The sequence below is a fragment of the Heteronotia binoei genome, chromosome 8, assembly GCF_032191835.1.
Source record: "Heteronotia binoei isolate CCM8104 ecotype False Entrance Well chromosome 8, APGP_CSIRO_Hbin_v1, whole genome shotgun sequence".
In the NCBI taxonomy this organism is placed as follows: Eukaryota; Metazoa; Chordata; class Lepidosauria; order Squamata; family Gekkonidae; genus Heteronotia; species Heteronotia binoei.
The window spans coordinates 24910518-24930220 of record NC_083230.1 but is presented as its reverse complement, the minus strand read 5'-3'; the positions used below and the strand labels follow the sequence as shown (position 1 = coordinate 24930220).

General features: G+C 41.9%; 1 non-coding gene across 1 annotated transcript; it reads right to left on the bottom strand.

Annotated features, from left to right (window-relative positions):
• Positions 1 to 241: 241 nt before the first annotated feature.
• On the bottom strand, positions 242 to 314 carry TRNAT-CGU (transfer RNA threonine (anticodon CGU)). Its single transcript has one exon. It is a non-coding gene; the product is annotated as a tRNA-Thr (tRNA).
• Between the last annotated feature and the right edge of the window lie 19389 nt (positions 315 to 19703).

The following is a 19703-nucleotide window of genomic DNA, read 5'->3' as shown; positions in this document are numbered from 1 at the left end:
CAGTCATAGAGCAAATGACATTCTGCAGGAGTCTGAACTCCTACACAGTCTGGAAAATCTGGGCAAATTTCTCTGGATTTTTCCGTTGAATGTGGTCAGGAAGATATATGAACATATGAAGCTGCCTTATACTGAATCAGACCCTCGGTCCATCAAAGTCAGTATTGTCTACTCAGACTGGCAGTGGCTCTCCAGGGTCTCAAGCAGAGATTTTTCACACCAATTTGCCTGGACCCTTTTTTGGAGATGCCAGGGATTGAACCTGGGACTTTCTGCTTACGAAGCAGATGCTCTACCACTGAGCTACCGTCCCCAAGATACTTGGTTTTATCCTTATTCCCCACTTACAATGTATGGATGAAACCCTGTTGCTGCTGGAAGCCCATGCAGGTAAGTGTGCATAGGATTGCTCCCTTTGTCTTTACTTGAATAGTTTCATGTTTTCACATCCTCATTGCTAAGAAGAGTTCTGAGTTACTCAGTTAATTCTGTTTCATATTATACAGGATGGTGAGTACGTACTTACATTTCATTTATAAATTAAAAGCCTCATGGATTGTGTTCTGGTTACTTCTACAGTGATACAGAAGGCCACATTATTATATAATACCTTTAATTAATAAATAACACGCCAAAATTGGGGGAGGGGGGAATGAAATGGTGTGCAACAAAATTCAAATGCCTGCCAGCCATTACCATGTAAGTTTACTCAGCATACTTTGACACCATGAACATATAGGCAAGGCCCATGTTTTTACCTGCTAAATCGCTATTAAAATGCGATACACAAACTGTCTAGGATATGCCATTGCCTTAAATAATAAAACTGTCATTGAGAGAATGTCTCTGTGTATTGACCTACTTTTACATCCTGTTACCCAGAAGCTGCCTTTCCTTTTCGCATACTAATGATCTCATAAGCAAAACGCTATCCATGAGCTGAACAAGCCTGGTAAAGGACGCATTGTAAAATCAGCTTTTTTGCTTTTTTTTTTTGCCCCAGGGCTAACCTTTCTTCTCAACAGCTGAAATACATTTTTTTTCTGTTCTTGTGAAAACAAAATGGCTTCAGAACATCAGAACTCCTGTGGGCTTTCGCTCACAGGATAAGTGGTACTAAAAGCAAATCCTGAACATTGATAAAGAACCCTATGGATCCATTAAGTCACTCCTCTTTCCTAAAACAAAACACATCTAGCCCAAAGATCCTTGCTCAGTAGCCCCATGAGAACATATAGAGGAGGTATCTTAAGCAGCTGGTTTCATTTGTGGGAATTAGGAAGTTCCTTGAGCTCCAAAATAGATGCACCTGCCTGTATCACTTTTTAAATGCATTTATTTAATTATGCACACCCTACTTAGCTCCTCAGTGGGGGCCTGCAGTGGCGTGCAAAATCTCTCCTCCTGGATAAGGTTGCCAACGCCCGGGTGGGTCCCGGAGATCTCTTGGAATTGCAACTGATTTTCCGATTACTGAGATCCATTCCCCTGAATAAAACGGTTACTTTGGAGGGTGGACTCTATAGTATTATACCCTGCTGAGGTCTCTTTTCTTCTCAAACCCTGATCTCTGCGGCTCCATTCTCAAATCCAATAATTCCCAACCCAGAGTTTGCAGCCCTACCTCTCCATCATTTTATCCTGTTTTGCTGGTCTCTCCCCACTCCAAGATATGCCCAGTTTCACCAGGTTTCTAGATTCAGGACCTGGGCCAGCTCAGCTTCTATTAGGGAGAGGGAGGTACTTGGGTTTTAAAATTTTGATTTTAATTTTTAATGTTTTAATTACTGCTTGTAAATTGCCTTGAACCAAGAGGAAAAGGGGGGTATAAATATTTTAATATATAAATATTAACATGAAATCACCAAACTAAAATGAAGAAGAAGAAGAAGAAGAAGAAGAAGAAGATATTGGATTTATATCCCACCCTCCACTCCGAAGAGTCTCAGAGTGGCTCACAATCTCCTTTACCTTCCTCTCCCACAATAGTCACCCTGTGAGGTGGGTGGGGCTGAGAGGGCTCTCACAGCAGCTGCCCTTTCAAGGACAACCTCTGCCAGAGCTATGGCTGACCCAAGGCCATGCTGGCAGGTGCAAGTGGAGGAGTGGGGAATCAAACCCGGTTCTCCCAGATAAGAGTCCGCACACTTAACCACTACACCAAACCGGGTCTGAGTAGCACCAAATGACTGCTTTGGGTGACATCACCCCTTTGGTGCCCATTTGGGACTCTCCTTTCTATATTCTTCCAGTTCCATCCCCTGCCTAATCCTCCATTTTCATGTTTTCCAACTAATATTCAATTCTGCTCTACAGCAACCTGTTCCCCAGTTACCTCTCCATATTGCCATTTGTTATTGCTCCCAGATTTCTTTCATCTTTCCTCTTAAGGTGATTTCTATACTCATTTTCAAAATTAACTTGTGTTCATTTTTGTTATTTGGTTATTTTTATTTTTATAGAAATCACCTCCTTCTTGCTTCACAGCAAATATCTTAAACGAGGTGTTCTAAGTGAGTTCATGCTGTGGGGTGTAGAGAGATCTCGGTGATTGTCTTTTTAAAAGTGTTGAATTAAAAGAGTAAGAAAAGTGGTTTTGGGTTTTTTTTTTACATTTTTATCAGACTGGGCTAGGCTCCACTTGAGTTAGTAAAAATGTAAAAGTAGCTCACAGGCTGATTTAAGCTCTGCACCTGTGCCCTCATAGAAGACGTTTATCAGATATGGCCCCAGGGAGTCTATAAGGAGGTTTATGGCTTTGGCCTTGCTGGTGTATTTGCAATATACCGTTATGGATAGTTAATGTATTTTCAGTCCAGTACAATACACTCATGAATGCCTTTAATTATGCTCTTCTGGGCATAAGTCCAGTCTTTGTTTCTTTAAATAAATGAACACACACATTGGAGGGCTTGCACAAGAAATCAATAGCATCATCATAGATAAGCATTTATCAGCGAAAGTTTGTGATTCTGCAAGCTTCACTTCAAGCATGATCCAGTACATTCCAGATTGCTGTTAATCTCCAAATGTTATACTCTCTGGGCATAAGGAATAGCAACATGTAATTGCTGTAGTAACTTCTCTGAGATTCAGTGGTATGTAGGCTTGCCATCTCCCCCACCCCCAGTGATGGGCAAGCCTCGGTCTTGGTCCCACCCAAACCATCACCATCAAGAATTGAGGAGTAGAAGAAACAATGGCCTCTGTAATGATGCACGAGGAATTTTTTCATGTTTTTATCGTCTTTACCATAGAGATTAGGGGAAATTTCTATGGCATCATCTGGAAAAAAAAGTCACATCCTCCTCAAACTCCACCCTCCCCAGGCACTCCCCTCAAAGTCTCCTGGCATTTGCCAAGGCAGTTGTTGCAATCCTTGTGCTGTGGCAGATGCTAGGTTACCACTGCAACTTGCTGAGATATCCTGGTGGCATCAAGTTGTGAGATCCTGAAATATCAGAGGGAAGGGAAGTAGGTAAGCATGACAGAACCTTTTCAGCTGTGGCTCCTACGCTATGCAATTTCCTTCCTTCACAAGTGTTGTTGCCTTTGTCTTTCTCAGTTTTCCAGAGTAACTTTAAAAATCTTGTATTTTCTATTTGGCCTTAGAAAACAGCTGATATTTTATCAGCACTGAGGTATCTTTATTGCCACAATGACTTTTTAAGAGTTGCTCTTTTACTCTTATTGTGTGCTACAGTGCTGCTTCTGTGTGTTTACTATTTTTCTGTACAGTTGCTGCGTTTAGGATAAATTTGTTTTAGCAGACATTAACTGTTATAGCTTAAATGTACTGTATTTTTGTAATATTTTTGCTTTTGATCAGTCATGAATACATCAAGTAGAAAGGCAGGGTGTAAATTACCTAAAATAATAATGTAATTTATATGTACAATTTGTACAATTATTGGCTTTATAACCCTCCTCCCTTGCATAGCAGGGCTCAGGGAGGGTAACAACAATAAATTTGGTTAAAAACCTTTAACAAATATCTAGAACAAGTCTAAAATTAACAGAATTCAAATAAGATGGCACTTAAAGTGAGCACAATAGTGTCTCATTCCCTGACAGTGTGGGAGGGGAGGAAAGGAAGATGTAAGGAAAAGGAGAAAGTTAGCCGAGTTAGAGATCACTGCTGTCCTTAACCATAAGCCTGGCAGAACATTTCTGTTTTACAGGCTCTGCAGAACTGCATCAAGTCCCGCAAGGCCCAGTTCTCTCTCGGTAAAGAATTCCAACCTGGCTCTGGTTGAGGACAGTCAAATACTCTTTTGGGCCAGGGATCAGTAGATTTTTGTCAGCTGAACCCAATGCTCTTTGGGGGAGTATACCAAAAGAGGTGTTCCCATAGGTATGCTGGTCCCAGATAATTTAGGACCTTAAAGGTTAACACCAGAACCTTGAACCAGATCTAGAATTCAATCTAGAGCCAGTGCAGCTGGAGGAGCACTGGTTGTATATGAGCTGTGACTGGGGTTCCTGTAAGAACCTGTTCCACTACATTCTGGACCAGTTGGAGTTTCTGGGTCATCTTCAAGGGCAGCCCTGTGCAGAGCGAGTTACAGTAGTCTAATCTGGAGGCAACAGTTGTGTGGATCACTGTGGCTAGGATCTCATAAATGTCCTAAAAGATGTTCTTGTAGTTCCATCACAAGTCCATCTCCAAGCTTGTTCTAGCAATCTAAGCTCCCATTTCATCCTCTGAAGCTCTGAAACTCCATGGTATACCATGGTGTTAGTTTGGAATGGAGGCAAAGAGACCTTCAGAAAGCAATCTCGTTGATGGCTTCAGAGACAAGCAGTGCCAGGCCTCTATCAGCACATCTAACAAGTCTCTAGGGGGCATCAGAACCCAAAATAGTGTAGGATGCAGGAATTTTATTGCATTTTGTCAAACTTTATTAGGTTTAGGGTTTGTAGAATCTTTTGGGCTCAAGTGCCGTGTTCTACTGGAGAAAGTTTTTCTTCCAGACGTTTCGTTCTCAGCTGCAGAGAACATCCTCAGTGGCATTGCAGCCGGAGCAGGCGCTCTGACCTTCTTGGCTGCTGTGCATTGAGTGAGGCCAGGGCTGCTGGAGAGCTGCTATTTCTAGGCTGGAGGGGGTGTGGTGAGAGGGCAATAGGTTTGTGAATGTACCCATTGTTTGGTGGGGCTTCCTGGAAGGGTGGTGATAAGGAAACTGGCTGTGGAATGTGACCATTGTTCTGTGTTGATTGCTGGGGGGGATGGAAGGGGTGTGAAGATAAGAAAGATGGTTGTTGATTGTGCTGATTGTTCTCTGGAATGTGCAGGTTGTTCTGTGACCTTCTGCAATTTGTAGTCTGTAGGGTGTTTTGCAGAGCTGGATACCAAGAATGGTGGATGGAAATGCCTTCTTCCTTTCTGTTAAAGTTGTGCTGGTGTTTGTAAATCTCAATAGCTTCTCTGTTCAGAACAGAGAAGCTATTGAGATTTACAAATATGTGTAGTAGTAGTAGGAGTTAAATATTGAGATTAAATTTTGAGTTAAATATTGAGATTTAACAATATGTGCAGTAGTAGGAGTCAGGAATTTTGTATAAGAGGTGATGGGTTTGTTTCTGTTTTTTACGTTTTGTTTGTATTTTTAAGCTGGTCGGATGACCATGAATAAAACTTGACTTGACTCTGCATCTGCATTTCCAAAGAGTCAACTGGTTTCTAGAACGTGATATGTGATGGAGACATCTCTGCGTGGCAGTTTGCAGGAGTGAGTGTTGTCTTTTTGGGACCTCTCAGGAACATGGCTTCTATCGGGGCTGCTTCTGGTGCTGTCTTCTTGATGACAGTGATTCAGTTTCTGTTCTGCAGGGCTGAGCAACCTGTCTGTGAAACACATTCTGGTGTCCTTTTAGCATGGCAGGCATAGGTAGTCACACAATAACAGGCACAGGCAGGAAGCTTGTATAGTCCATACAAACTAAATGTCCATATTGGGGCTGGCACAGGAGCCAAATGCTTATAATATGGCGAGGTTGAATGCCCATAATGAGCTTAGCCTAAGAACTTGGGTAAGTCACATTTTAGTTTAAGTAATATGGGGTTGATGGAAGTAACAAAATATTGCTGGATATTTTTCATCCTTTTAAAGAAAATACTAAAAAAAACCCCTAGAACAATTGTTTTGTGTTTTACAGACTTAATTGTACAATTAATTAATTAATTGGACCTAAAAAAAAAAGGTGGACATAAAAACCACATATGATGGCATAGTTTGGCACATGCTATCATTATCTGGGGGTAAGATGCATTATATTTTGTTTCTGTCAAATTCCTTGTGACTTTACATAGTGCACAGAGTAAAACATTGTTTAATACTTGTATAGCTCACTGAGGAAGAGGTCATCAGAACTCTGTGGACTAGGACTTCATACAGAATTTCTTATGGACTTGATGGATTCCATTTGAGAACTGATGAGTGTGAACTTATAATGGACTTTGTGAATTAATTTCTTTTTCCATTGGACTTTCATGTACTCTGCCTGTTGCTTTAATGCTCCATATTCAGTGGCAATAACATTGTGTACAAATATAATAAGATTCAGACATAATATACATTAATGAAAATTGTTCTTTATTTACATCCTTCTTGTGTGCTATTACAGCTAACAGTGTGTTGGTTAATTTTTGCCTTTCATGCTGTAATCCTCAGGGGTCGTTTTATAGAAAAATAGGTGGTGGAGCTCATTAGCATAACTCATTAGCATATGCCACACACACCTCCCCCCAGCCAAAAGCAACTCGATGCAAGAAAGAAGAGCCCTGCAAGAGTGAGGCCTGCTTGGGATGGCTAAAGATCCAGCCAGCACAACCAGGCCTTGTTCACGTGGCCACTCCCCCCTCCCAGTCAAAGGTCAGGGAGCCACCCACCAACCAAAATAACATAAGAAGTGGAGAAAAGGTGGTGTGTGCTTCTCCAGGGGTTAATGAGGGCTGCTGGGGGGTGTGGCAAAGCCCCTGGTGGCTGGCTGGCTGCCTGCTCTCCTAATCTACCTACTATTCAACGGACAAGGTAGGTGGGGAGGAAGAGGGGGAACCCTCAGAAAGGTTCAGGAGCTGTGCTCCTGTGAGCTCCTGCTGAATCTGAGGCCTGGTAATCCTTAAATATTTTTTATCTCTAATAGGTATGGCAGCCACCACTCCCAGGGTGGGGAATCCTCAAATCCAGGCTTCTCCCTCCCCAGTGCTGGTAAACTGGCTGATGGGGGACTTAAAGCCACCAAAGGAAGCCTAGACCTACCTCACTGGCAATGTGGTGACACCCAGGGGTTTTTTTATAGCAGGAACTCCATTATATATTAGACCACACACCCCTGATGTAGCCAATCCTCCAAGAGCTTACAGGATTCTGAGTACAGGGCCTACTATAAGCTTCAGAAGGACTGGCTACATCAGCATTGAATCTGGCAGTTAATCCTGCATAACACTTTCTACCAAAACATAAAGCACAGATTTCTCTGAAGTAGGCTTCTTCAGGTGACTCATCTATTTCATTCATTTACAGCAAGTGAATATCATGCAACCCTGCCCTCTTGTGTGTAGCTCCACCACATTCATGAGAGGATTTGATTTCTCTCTTAAGGATCGCTGCAACAATTTTGGCTTCATTCCACATGCACTTCCAGTCACTTTGAAGTTTTGTAAGATCTGCAAGGAGTGTTTCAATGTTTTCTTCTTCAACATCCAATGTAGCATTTCTGACTTAGATTACATTGTTGCAGTTGTCTATGCCAGCTGATATTGTGTACCACACAGCTGACATTAACACATAGACAAAAGATCTCACATAGAATAAAACATAAGATATAAAACATAAATAAATAAAACATAGAATAAAACACGATATAAAACATAAATAAATAAAATATAAGATAGAAAACATAAGATATAAATACCAGTCTTCATCCCAGGACTCCAGGAAACTCTTGGGCTCCCTTTGGGCCTCTTTGGGTGATAACAGATGGGCGGTTTAAGCCGCCCTGGGGGCGGGAGGCAGGCAGACCAAAAAAGCGCGTCCACACGTGCACATCTGCCTCCCATCCCTGTCCTGACAGCAGCCCGCCCTTACAAAGTGGTGCCTAAATTCTGAGGCGGCTTTGAGGCGTTTCCTGGCCATCTGGACAGCTGGAAAGCACCTGAAAATATCCATGGATTATTTTTTTCCTGTTCAATACAGTTCAGTCAGTAGCTGACTCCAAACAAATGTTGTGAATTATCTAGACCCATTTCAGTCTGGATTTTGAACATGACTACTTTGGTCACCCTAATGGATGACTGTTCCTCAGAGACCACCAAAGGGATTGTGACTGGTTGATTCTTCCAGGCCACTACAGCCTTTGATAATCCTCTCTGGTATATTTGATGGGGATGAATGTATGACAGACTGCATTCTCCAAATTGTTTATGGGAGTTCAATGGATCTGAAGACTCCAGTTCAGTTTGTATGAGAGCTGACTGAGGTTGTAGGGTTTATTTTCTGGTTTGTGGTTAAACCATGAACTGAACCACATTTTTATGGTTCATGCCCATCTGTAATTGGCACTTCTGTTCATTGAGGAATCACTGCTATTATGCTGCGCATGCCTCATTCAAAAAACCCTAATCATTTTTAGGGTTTTTTTAAAAAATTTTGAAAATATCCATGGATTATTTTTTCCTGTTCAATACAGTTCAGTAAATCAATATTTACTGAGGATGAATCCTGCTCCACTCCCAACAGAACATTGACATGTATGTCAGTAAATCATTATTCTTCATTATATGCCTATGGCCTTGGATCCCACAAAAAATATCCACTGAGGAAAGGGATTTTATTTAGCAGACTGAGAATTCCTCATCTGTCTCCTGCTGCAACCTCAGGAACCACCCCCCCCCCCCCAAAAATGCTGCTTCTCAAGGAAAGGGGAAAATTGGAAACACACAACCTTTGATCAGTAGAAATTTTCCACTTGATCTAAACTATGTACAAATGATCTCTCTCTCTCTCTCTCTCTCTCTCTCGGCTTGGCTTCGCGAACCAAGATTTAAGAAGGGTGCAGTAGTCCACGTCTGCTGCAGGCTCGCTGGTGGCTGACAAGACCAATGCGGGACAGGCAGGTCCGGCCACAGTGGCTGCAGTGCTGTAGCAGTGCGATTCTTCCTCAATCTCCTTTTGTTCTCAAGACCAGCTATGCGTGCGTTCTCAAAGGAAGAGACAGCCTGGTGGATGGTGTGCCTCCATGCTTTGCGATCTGAGGCTAGGTCAGACCACTGGTGATGGTTGATGCGACAGGTGCCAAGGGATTTCTTCAAGGAGTCCTTGTACCTCTTCTTTGGTGCCCCTCTGTTTCGATGGCCAGTGGAGAGTTCGCCATACAGGGCAATCTTGGGAAGGCGGTGGTTTTCCATCCTAGAAATATGCCCTGCCCAGCGCAGCTGCGTCTTCAACAGCAGTGCCTCGATGCTTGTAACCTCCGCCCGCTTGAGGACTTCAGTGTTGGTCACAAAGTCACTCCAGTGGATGCTGAGGATGGTACAAATGATATACTATGTGCATAAATGTATGCAGATACATTGCATAGAAAAAGTGAACAACCTGTGTAAATAAAGCTATAAACTGATAAATCCAAAGAACTTAAACTGTTAGAAAATACGAATAATATAAAAAAGAAATGAAGCAGGTAACATCCACAGATCCCAGATAAAGAATTTTTTTCAACTGAAAAGGTATTGAAAATCTTACCCTAAGATTTTGCACCAGTACATCATTCTGATTTTTCTTTTCTTTTATCCCTGAGCTTAAGCCTAAGCCAAAGTGAATTGTTATGCAAACTTAGCATTACTGGGTAATGCACAACTACTTGCTAGGTCACGATGTGAATCATGCCACAGATGCATCTTGATGTTATTGTGTCACTTATTCCTCTTGTAGAGCAAATTAATTATCAAACCACACAACTCAGGGGCCAGTGCATTCATGTTAATATTAATGTGTAACTGAAAGGAAAAGAACACAGAAGGCTGATCAAACATTTTCTGTCCACGGAGAAAGAATTTCTAGGTGACTTCAGAATCCTTCTGAAAGCTAGCAGGGAAGCAAACATAAAATTAAAAAGCAAATAATTCAACAGATGTGAAGCTAAATATCTTGCAGTCTTTTTATTTTTGGACTACAACAGCATGGTAATGAATTGTTTTCTTGCCTCAAAGTCCATCCACATATACCATTCAATAAAAATGCTGCTTTTGTCATGATAAAGTTTGAGAACCTGGGACTGGGACTGGGAATCAAAGTTTGAGAACCTGGGACTGGGAAAAAAAAGATGAACTAATATCTTTTAAAAATGAAACAGGTGTGTGCAGTGATTCTGCAAAGACAAAATTAAAGGATCAAAACCACAAAACACATTAAAACATCTTAGATGCAGTCAGCATACGATTAAATACATTCCGTTTCAATAGAATTTAATTGCAATGCTTTTCACTGTAGTGTACATTTATACTGAGGCAGACTATTAATTTATTAAGGTCAGCATTGTCTACTTTGATTAGCACTGGTTCTCCAAGACCTCAAGTGTCTTTTGTATCACCTACTTTCTGATTAGGTTAATAGGAGATTCCAGGGACTGAACTTGGGACCTTCTGCATGCCAAGTAGATGCTTTTCTTCTAAGCCATAGCCCCTCCCTGAAAGTGCAAATGCACAGGGAATTTCATGACCATGTCAGTTCAAGTGACAAATGTTTCAGACTACATAAAGGGCAGCAAAAAAGAGAGACAACATTCCACATGTATCCTGGCTCCTGCGTTAAACAATAGGGACATCCATCTTCATATCTGTGCCAGAACATTCTTGGCAAGCAAGGCTGTTGCCACAGTTCCTTTCTACAGTATCAGAATTATCCATGTGGTGAAGCAACTTCAAATGCTACAGTCATTGTTGTGTAACATTACCATGTGGTAAATATTTCCAGCATCCTTCAGGTTATTCTTGTAATGATGGGGATGGTGATTGTTTAATTTGGTGGTACACCAGTATTTTGGTACACTGAGGCCTAAAACAGGAACTTGAAGGAAGAGGTATGTGTATTGATTTAGCTACAATCAATGGGGAATGGTTTGGAGGCTTGGGGAAGGGACTGAATGTAAAGTGTGGGAATGAGCATAAAAATAGAAATATGTGAGTAATGCATGCTCCTTGGTTTCCTCTTTGGTTGCAAAACTTGGCTCTGCTTCTAAAGGGTGTGGGGAGAGAGAGTGATAGTGGGTGTGCCTGGCCATGGTTGTTGGTACACATTGCACACTTGATAGTGCAGCAAACTGTAAAGTGCTATCGACGTCTTTTGATTGTCATTTATTATTCCCAAAGGACTAAAACTTGGTGGAGCATCTTGTTGATGCGCCTGTGCTTAGTGAGGGTGGTCTTTAGTGACGCAAAGAATGAAGGCATGCACACAGCAGTGATAAAACCACTATATACAATTTATTTACACCTCCACTCTCCAAACTGACAGAATGCTCCGCTGCAACTCCGCCATACATATCCCACACACAGTAAAGTGTCTTTGTACATTTATATACAAGGTCCACCCAGGTAACCAATCAGCTTGCTGCTGAGTCATGCTGACATTGTCCAGGCTGATGCAATCTGGCAACCAGCCACCTTCTGTCACTTAGATGATCTACCTGGCAGTTCTGTTACTTTCACTTTCCCAGCATGTGCATAGAAACTGCTTGGCTTTGAATACAATGACACATCTATGTGTGCTTATGAACTGCTTTGATAGCGCCATACTGCTATATCCATGGGAACAGGGTGAAAGCACATGATACAACTATGTTCAAAACCTTAGGGTCTGGTATAGTGGAAAAACATCCAAATCTGAATGAATAGCATCCTTGCATTCCATTAAAGGAAACAGCAATGAGCTTAATAAAATCAAGTTCTGAAACTGAGCTTCAAGACAGAAGGATGTTTTAATGAGCATTAAGCCTGGAATCACAAAATCACAAATTCCTACCCTTAAAAAAACTTTTAAAGGACTTTTTAAATGAAATAATTTTTGTAAACCTAAGAATATTCCCAGATACAATTGGCTGAATTAACCTCACTTAAAACTGGTTAATTACCCACATTTTAATTCAATGCATTCTCATTATCGCCTACTTATTTTCAAGGTCCTGGCCTTCTTTTTTTTTTTTTTAATTTGCTTATGTACAGTTCTTTCAGCAAGCAAGAATCCATAGACAACAGCATCTTCAAAAGTTAGACGTTATTTGAAATGATTTGCACGGCCTGTTGGCAATTTCTAGGGATTGCAGCCAGAAGCCATTGCCAGTTCATGCATGTCCCATATACACACCATCCGAATTCTTTCTTTGTTTCAAGAACAAATGAAAATATATGAGATCAGTTTAGCTGAAGATTTCTCCTCTGGAAGTATAAAGCTGATGGCCTAAATACAGAGGTACTATGCACCATTGAACTATGGAATTCAACAGAGGTGCCTAAAATGAATGAAAAAAGAGAGAATCATTGAGAGTTTTCCCACATAGCTTACCTCGGAGCGACGTCCCTCTTCACCGTGCAGCGTCTGCGCGGATTTCACACCAACTGCTCCGCATAACCAGGAAGAGCTGCAGCTTTTGCGTCGCAGATGTAAACCGCTAAAAACCAGTTTACATCTGCGACGCAAAAGCCGCGGCTCTTCCTGGTTATGCGGAGCAGTTGGTGCGAAATCCGCGTAGACGCTGCGCGGTGAAGAGGGACGTCGCTCCGAGATAAGCTATCTGGGAAAACGCCCATTGTGTAAAGAGAAGTAGATTTACTGTATGCTACATATCAGTCTTTAATGGAGTAAGGATGATAAAAAAAACCCCAAGGTTTCCTATGAGTGGGTGCATGGAGGAAAGCTGTTTGGGACAATGACCATGGAGGTCTGAATGTTAGAATGGCAGGCCAATCGTTTTAAGCGTTGCAGTGTTGTGTGTGCTTGTTTTGCTTTTTGGTCTCCTTTCTCACCATTTTATAAAGTTTGTGTTAGAAAATATTACAAGTAATGGGGTTGCTCAAACCAGCCTTTCTGCTTCTAGAACAGCGAGGAGCAGTAATCTGATCCTCTGGTTCCACTCTTCAATGTAGAACCATCCCGCATGACGTTTTGGTCAAAAATCCTGCCATAATTTTTTTGGGGGGAGGAGGCTCTGTTGGAACCCTTCCAAAGACACACAAAATATTAGTACCTTGTCCAAATTTGTGTGTGCTTGCATGAGAGACAACAAGAAAACCATCTTCTATACAATCCCACTTCTTGCCTAGGGTTGTTATCATTTGGGGCAGGTAGACAGCACAACCTCAACGGCTAAAGCAAAGTTTGAGTTGGGTTGATATCTGTATGTTCATATGCATTTTATCAGCCTAATGCATATCTATATGTATTTAACTTTAAAAATATTATATTCCATTACTGACTGTATCGCATTAATTTCAGTATGTTTTAAAAACATCCTTTAGACCCATACAATAGCTTATTTACGAAGAACATTTATATGAACATGAATATATGAACATAAGAAGCTGCCTTATACTGAATCGACCCTTGGTCCATCAAAGTCAGTATTGTCTACTCAGACTGGCAGCGGCTCTCCAGGGTCTCAAGCTGAGGTTTTTCACACCTATTTGCCTGGACCCTTTTTTGGAGATGCCAGGGATTGAACCTGGGACCTTCCACTTCCCAAGCAGATGCTCTACCACTGAGCCACCGTCCCTCCCCTGAGGGATGTTGCCACTCACTGTTGCTAACACAAAATAAAAATCAACCTGATAATAGAACTATGTTTTGTTGAGATGTTACAGTATTTTGGTTACAATTTTAATGACAAGTAAAATTATTTGGACACTTAGTTATCCCAATCCAGAAAACACCATCCACATGTGGAAGCAGGCTTGTATGCACAGATTCCCTTCCTAGATAATGCCTTCATCCAAAAAAGTTAGGCAGTGCAAGAATCTCTGGTGAACATCCCATGGATGCAGTCCTTATTATCATTACATAGAATGGATAGAAGATTCATTCTTATGTTCAGTTTTTACTAGAAGAGAGAAAGAGAAGGGTAGATGACTAATACATAATATGGGAGCCACTAAGCTTAGTGCCAAGGTACATACCAGTGTAAACACCAGTTCAAAAGAATTATAATACATCCATCACTTCTGTATTATATATCAAAAATACTACCTCTCCTCTAACTAATGATCTTTTCCTCAACTTTCTCTCCTCTTAATAGAACCCCTGTGTCACATGGCTTTAGTCCATGTAGACCTCATGATCCTCAGCATAAACATTTTTGATGGTCAAAGGGAACCCTTTCCTCCCTTTTTACCATCAGAAATGCTGGTCTGGTGCATCCCGATATGTTTTTTCCTTATTTCAAAGGTTTTCTGTTGGAAGGCAGATAATTGGCATCCTATGGCATCTCTACTTCACAGTCGTTTTTATAGTAACCCAATCTTATGCCTATTAATTTCTACAATACTTATACCTATTATTTTCAAAACTTTTTTTTTTATCACATTCTTCTCTTTTTGCATATTCATGTCCCACTTCTGGCTGAAGATCTTCACTCATATTTTGTGCAGCTATCAATTTCACTATTCCACATGCCACATCATTTGACCCTTCTGCCTGCACACAGAAGACATGAGATCTAGAGAACTGAATGGCAACCATGTTAGGCCAAACAGATGCTCTCTTTTTCAGTGATCACAAGTCTCTGCATGAAAATCTGATAGCTTTCACCCACTGATGTTCTGTAGCTCTCTCCAATCTCAGTAAGGGTGATTACTTTCTAATACAAAGGAATAAAGATTAGTTCAACTATCAAGTGTTATATTTGTTGAACACTGCCTTGTCTTCATTGAGCGTTATACATGAACTATCCATGATCTTTTAAGGCAAAGTACAGTGCAGTCCTAAGCATGTATACTTGGTAAACTCCACTGTGTTCCATGGGACATTTCTTAGTGTGCTAAGTACTGCTGAATGATTCAGTCATCATAACTTTTTATATCTATATTGGCACTTTACATTTCTAATTTGACTTTATGCAATAATTTCCAAGGTTCACAAGTAATCGTGAATTATTTTAAATCGATAGTTACAGATTCATAATTAGTGGTGACTCCACTCATGACAGTCCAAGTCTCCATATATCAAAGTTTTGGTGCTGGACCTTCAAATCATATTTTGTGTTGGGAAATTCCTGGAGATTTTGGGGTGGAGGCTGGGGAGGGCAGGGTTTGGGAATTTCATTTTCATTTTTATTCGATTTATATCCTGCCCTCCCCACCGAGGCGGCTCAGGGAAAGGGAAGTACTTCAGCGGGTCCACCCTTCAAAGCAGCTGTTTTATCAAGAGGAACTGATCTTTACAGGCTGGAGATCCATTGTAATCCTGAAAGATCTTTGAAGGAGGCAGATTTTAGATCTCTGCTCAAAAAGCTTTCATTGGCTAGACAGCTTTAGCTGTACTGGTGGTCAGTCTTCATTTAAATTTGGATAGGAAACAGTCTTTTCCTGTTGATCCTCATGTACCTCTCAGTGTCTTTTGACACAGTCGAACACTCCATTCTTATCCACCAGCTTTAATATGGAGTTGGTATTCAGGGTGTAGCTGTTCAATGGTTTCACTCTTTTCTGTCTGTTGAGACATATAGTCTGGAGGTACAGAATTAACTGGGTGGAATTTGTCTTGTGGAGTGGAGAGGTAATTCAGGTTGGAAAGAGGAACTGAATCCGCTTGTCCTAGATGGAACGACAGTGGCTTTTTTCAGAGCAAGTTAAGAGCACAGGGGTGCTCACGTCCCCTACCTTGCTGTTTGAAAAGCAGATTGGTCTTGTGGCCAGCTGCATCTGATTTGCCACTTTTCCTGTTATCTAGACTCAGTTGATCTTGCCATGCTTCTGTAACCTAACAACTGGATTACTGTCACAATTGGATTACTCTGCATGGGACTGCCCTTGAAGGAAACCTGGAACTACAACTCAGCTTTAATATTGTGTACCAGCCCTGACCTGGATGGCCCAGGCTAGCCTGATCACAACAGATCTTGGAAGCTAAGCAGGGTTGGCCCTGGATGGGAGGCTTCTAAGGAAGCATAGGGTTGCCACACAGAGGCAGGTAATGGCAAACCATCTTTGAACATCTCTTGCAGTGAAAACCCTACAGAGTTACTATAAGTAAGCTGCAACTTGATGGCACTTCCCACCACCATTCTTTACTTCTTTCTATTTAAGCATGAGAACATTGCCTCTTTCTTTCCTCTAAGAAGGGAAGAATGGAAAGAACAGAGAAAGTAGGAGCAGTTTATGAAGAACAGAAAGGAACAACAATACAACCCAATAGGAGAAGGGAACTGCAGCCCTGGTAAATGTTATCTAAATGATCATGTTATTCAGAGATTCAGGTGGATAGCTGTATTGGTCTGAAGCCGCAGAACAAAGTTTGAGTCCAGTGGCACCAAGGCCAGCGAAGTATAAGTTTTTGTGTGCATACACAGTTCTTCAAATACCACTGGATTCAAACTTTGTTCATTCACAGAACTGATACTTATGGAACACAAACCATTATGTAAGGTGCATAAAGTTGCTCAAAGCTTGTATGTGCAAATGACAGTGAGAACAGATCCGTGCAAGCCACTTTATGGGCAGATGGGTGCCAAGGTTAACAGACTATTTTTCACAAAAAAACTAGCACATCTTTCTTGAACCACAAGCGAAGCAAGGAGAAAATGCTAAACAAATTGCCTTAGCACTTGAAAACATTAAAAGCATTTTGATTTTCAACTTAAAAATGAAATCTTCCCAGATCTCTCAAATAGTTCCTACAGCTAAAACAGTGTGAAATCTACACACTACAATAACTTCCTGCCAATAAGAAATCTTGGGAAAAGCTTCATAGAAGAGCTGCCTGTCTATGATGCTTATTAACATTCATGGGTATTATAGATGGTAATGCACTTTTGCCTTGCTGGGAAAATACAGTACATTCTCAGTGTCCGCCTCCCCCCCCCCCCTTTTAAAGGAAAATAAGCGTAGAGATAATGGAAATGCCAACTTATTGGCCAATGTGCCTTCATTTCATGGTATAACTGCTTAAAAGGCCTTATCACGGCAGGAATAAATACATTCCTAGTGCAAGGGGTGTTGAAAGAGCTTAAAGCAAGAGGATCCAGAGCACAGAGCCCCTGTCTGTTTGGGGTGGGGGAGATCAAAGTAAATGCCTATTAAGTTTATAATGAATTCACTAAAAATGTATTTGTACCATATGAAGAAAGCGTTCACTTCTCTATAGGAAGATAATACAATGAATTTTAAAACAGCCTATCAGAAGAAACCAAATGGATCAGTTTCTCTGGAAAGTCCTAGCCTATCGTCCAATACGCAGCATTATGTCTTTGATTGTATTGTCCATCCCCATGTCTCAGTTTATACCTACCAGCTACTGTAAACTTTGCATTCGTGTTTGATTATGGACAGAAACCGCATCACCTTCTTGTAGAATGCTGCTGGGCGGATTAATGTTCTGTTAACAAACTTTCCCTCTGGCAATGATCTCATCGCATGAGAAGCTGCCTTCTAGCAGAACTGTGCTGCTCCGAAGGCATATTGTGCCAGATAATATGTCAATGTGTTATGCAAGGTTTAGATGATTACGTGGTAACTGCAGTCGCCGGTCCTGATCCAGAAATAGAAATGCACAAAAATTACAAAACCAATTTAGAATGTGCATCTTCCCTTTATTTTGAGACTCTATGGATTTGGGGACCACATTTGCTGATTTCTCTCAGATAGGAACATGTTTGCCGTTGAACATGTTTAAAGGATCTCGGGACTACAGTTGATCGCAAGGCAAACATGGACAAACAGTGGGATGCAGCTACAAAAGAGGCTAACGCGACCTTAATAAGCAGAGGATCCAAATGACAAGAAGTTGTTCCACTGCATTCTGCATTTGTCACACTTCATCCAGAGTACTGAATCCAGTTGGAAACACTGAGACAGATTCAGGGACTATCTACAAAGAAGGTCAAGAAACTAGAAAACAAGGACAGGTTTAATGGTATTTTTAGTCTAGAGAAGACAAGACTAAGGCCTGATCTTAATATATTTACTGCATCGCTAGTTGGCGAGTTGATATGTGACATGAGTACTCAGCTGATCATTGCATATATTAACATGATTACCCATCAGCTGATCATTGCATATATTAATATGCACTGTGAGGTGTAACATTCTGCATTCCCCACTACCTCTCACTGAGCTCCGGAGATGGCATATCCAGGGCTTTTTTTGAGCAGGAATGCACAGAATAGGCTTCCCAATCCCTAGGTCCCACAGGGGGATCCCCCGGTTTTCCAGGCTTCCCCCCTCCCCCAGCCAGCTGGCCGGCGGGGGAAGCCCCGTCCCCAGAGCCATCATGCACCTCCACGAACAATTCCCATAGGGAATGATGGGGAATTGATCCACGGGTATCGGGGGCTCTGGGGGGGGCTGTTTTTTGAGATAGAGGCACCAAATTTTCAGTAAAGCATCTAGTGCCTCTCCCCAAAATACCTCCCAAGCTTCAAAAAGATTGGACCAGGGGGTCCAGTTCTATGAGCCCCAAAAGAAGGTGCCCCTATCCATTATCTCCTATGGAAGGAAGGCATTTAAAAAATTGTGCAGTCCCTTTAAATGTGATGGCCAGAACTCCCTTGAAGTTCAATCATGCTTGTCACATCCTTGCTCTTGGCTCCGCCCCCAAAGTCTCCTGGCTCCACCCCCAAAGCCCCCAGATATTTCTTAAATTGGACTTGGCAACCCTAGCACAGAAACGCAGTTCTGCCTGGCTTGGCATCAGGGGGTGTGGCATAATATGCAAGTGAGTTCATGCTGTGCTTTTTCTACAAAAAAAGCCCTGTGTGCAACAATAGTGACATCAGGGAGTGTGGCCTAATAGGCAAATGAGCTCCTGCTGGGCTTTTTCTACCAAAAAGACCCTGGTCGTATCTTATACAAATGTTCCCACTGAGATATGGTTCCCCTTACCCCATCCTTCAGAGCTATGTAGGGTGTTATAATTCCACAAGGACACCTTGCCAAAAAGATTGGAGGTTTTATTGGAACAACAGCAGGGCCTTTCCTGACCTCTGCCTGAACAGAAGATAACAGCCAGCGACTAGAACAGAAAGTGAACTACAGCACAGGCCTTTTGGCTCTCAGGGATCAGTTAGTTCAATAAGGGCACAACTTGCCGTGATATAACCATAGATACGCAGACACCTAGACTCTATTCTTTCTACGGTTGCCAACACCAGCTTGGAAAATTCCTGGAGATTAGGTGGCAGTGCATCAGGGAGTGCAGAGTCTAGAGGAGAGAGGAAGTTCAGCAGGCAGTGATGCCACAGAGTGCCAGTTTGGCGTAGTGGTTAAGTGTGCGGACTCTTATCTGGGAGAACCGGGTTTAATTCCCCACTCCTCCACTTGCACTTGCACCTGCTAGCATGGCCTTGGGTCAGCCCTAGCTCTGGCAGAGGTTGTCCTTGAAAGGGCAGCTGCTGTGAGAGCCCTCTCCAGCCCCACCCACCTCACAGGGTGTCTGTTGTGGGGGAGGAAGGGAAAGGAGATTGTGAGCCGCTCTGAGACTCTTCGGAGCGGAGGACGG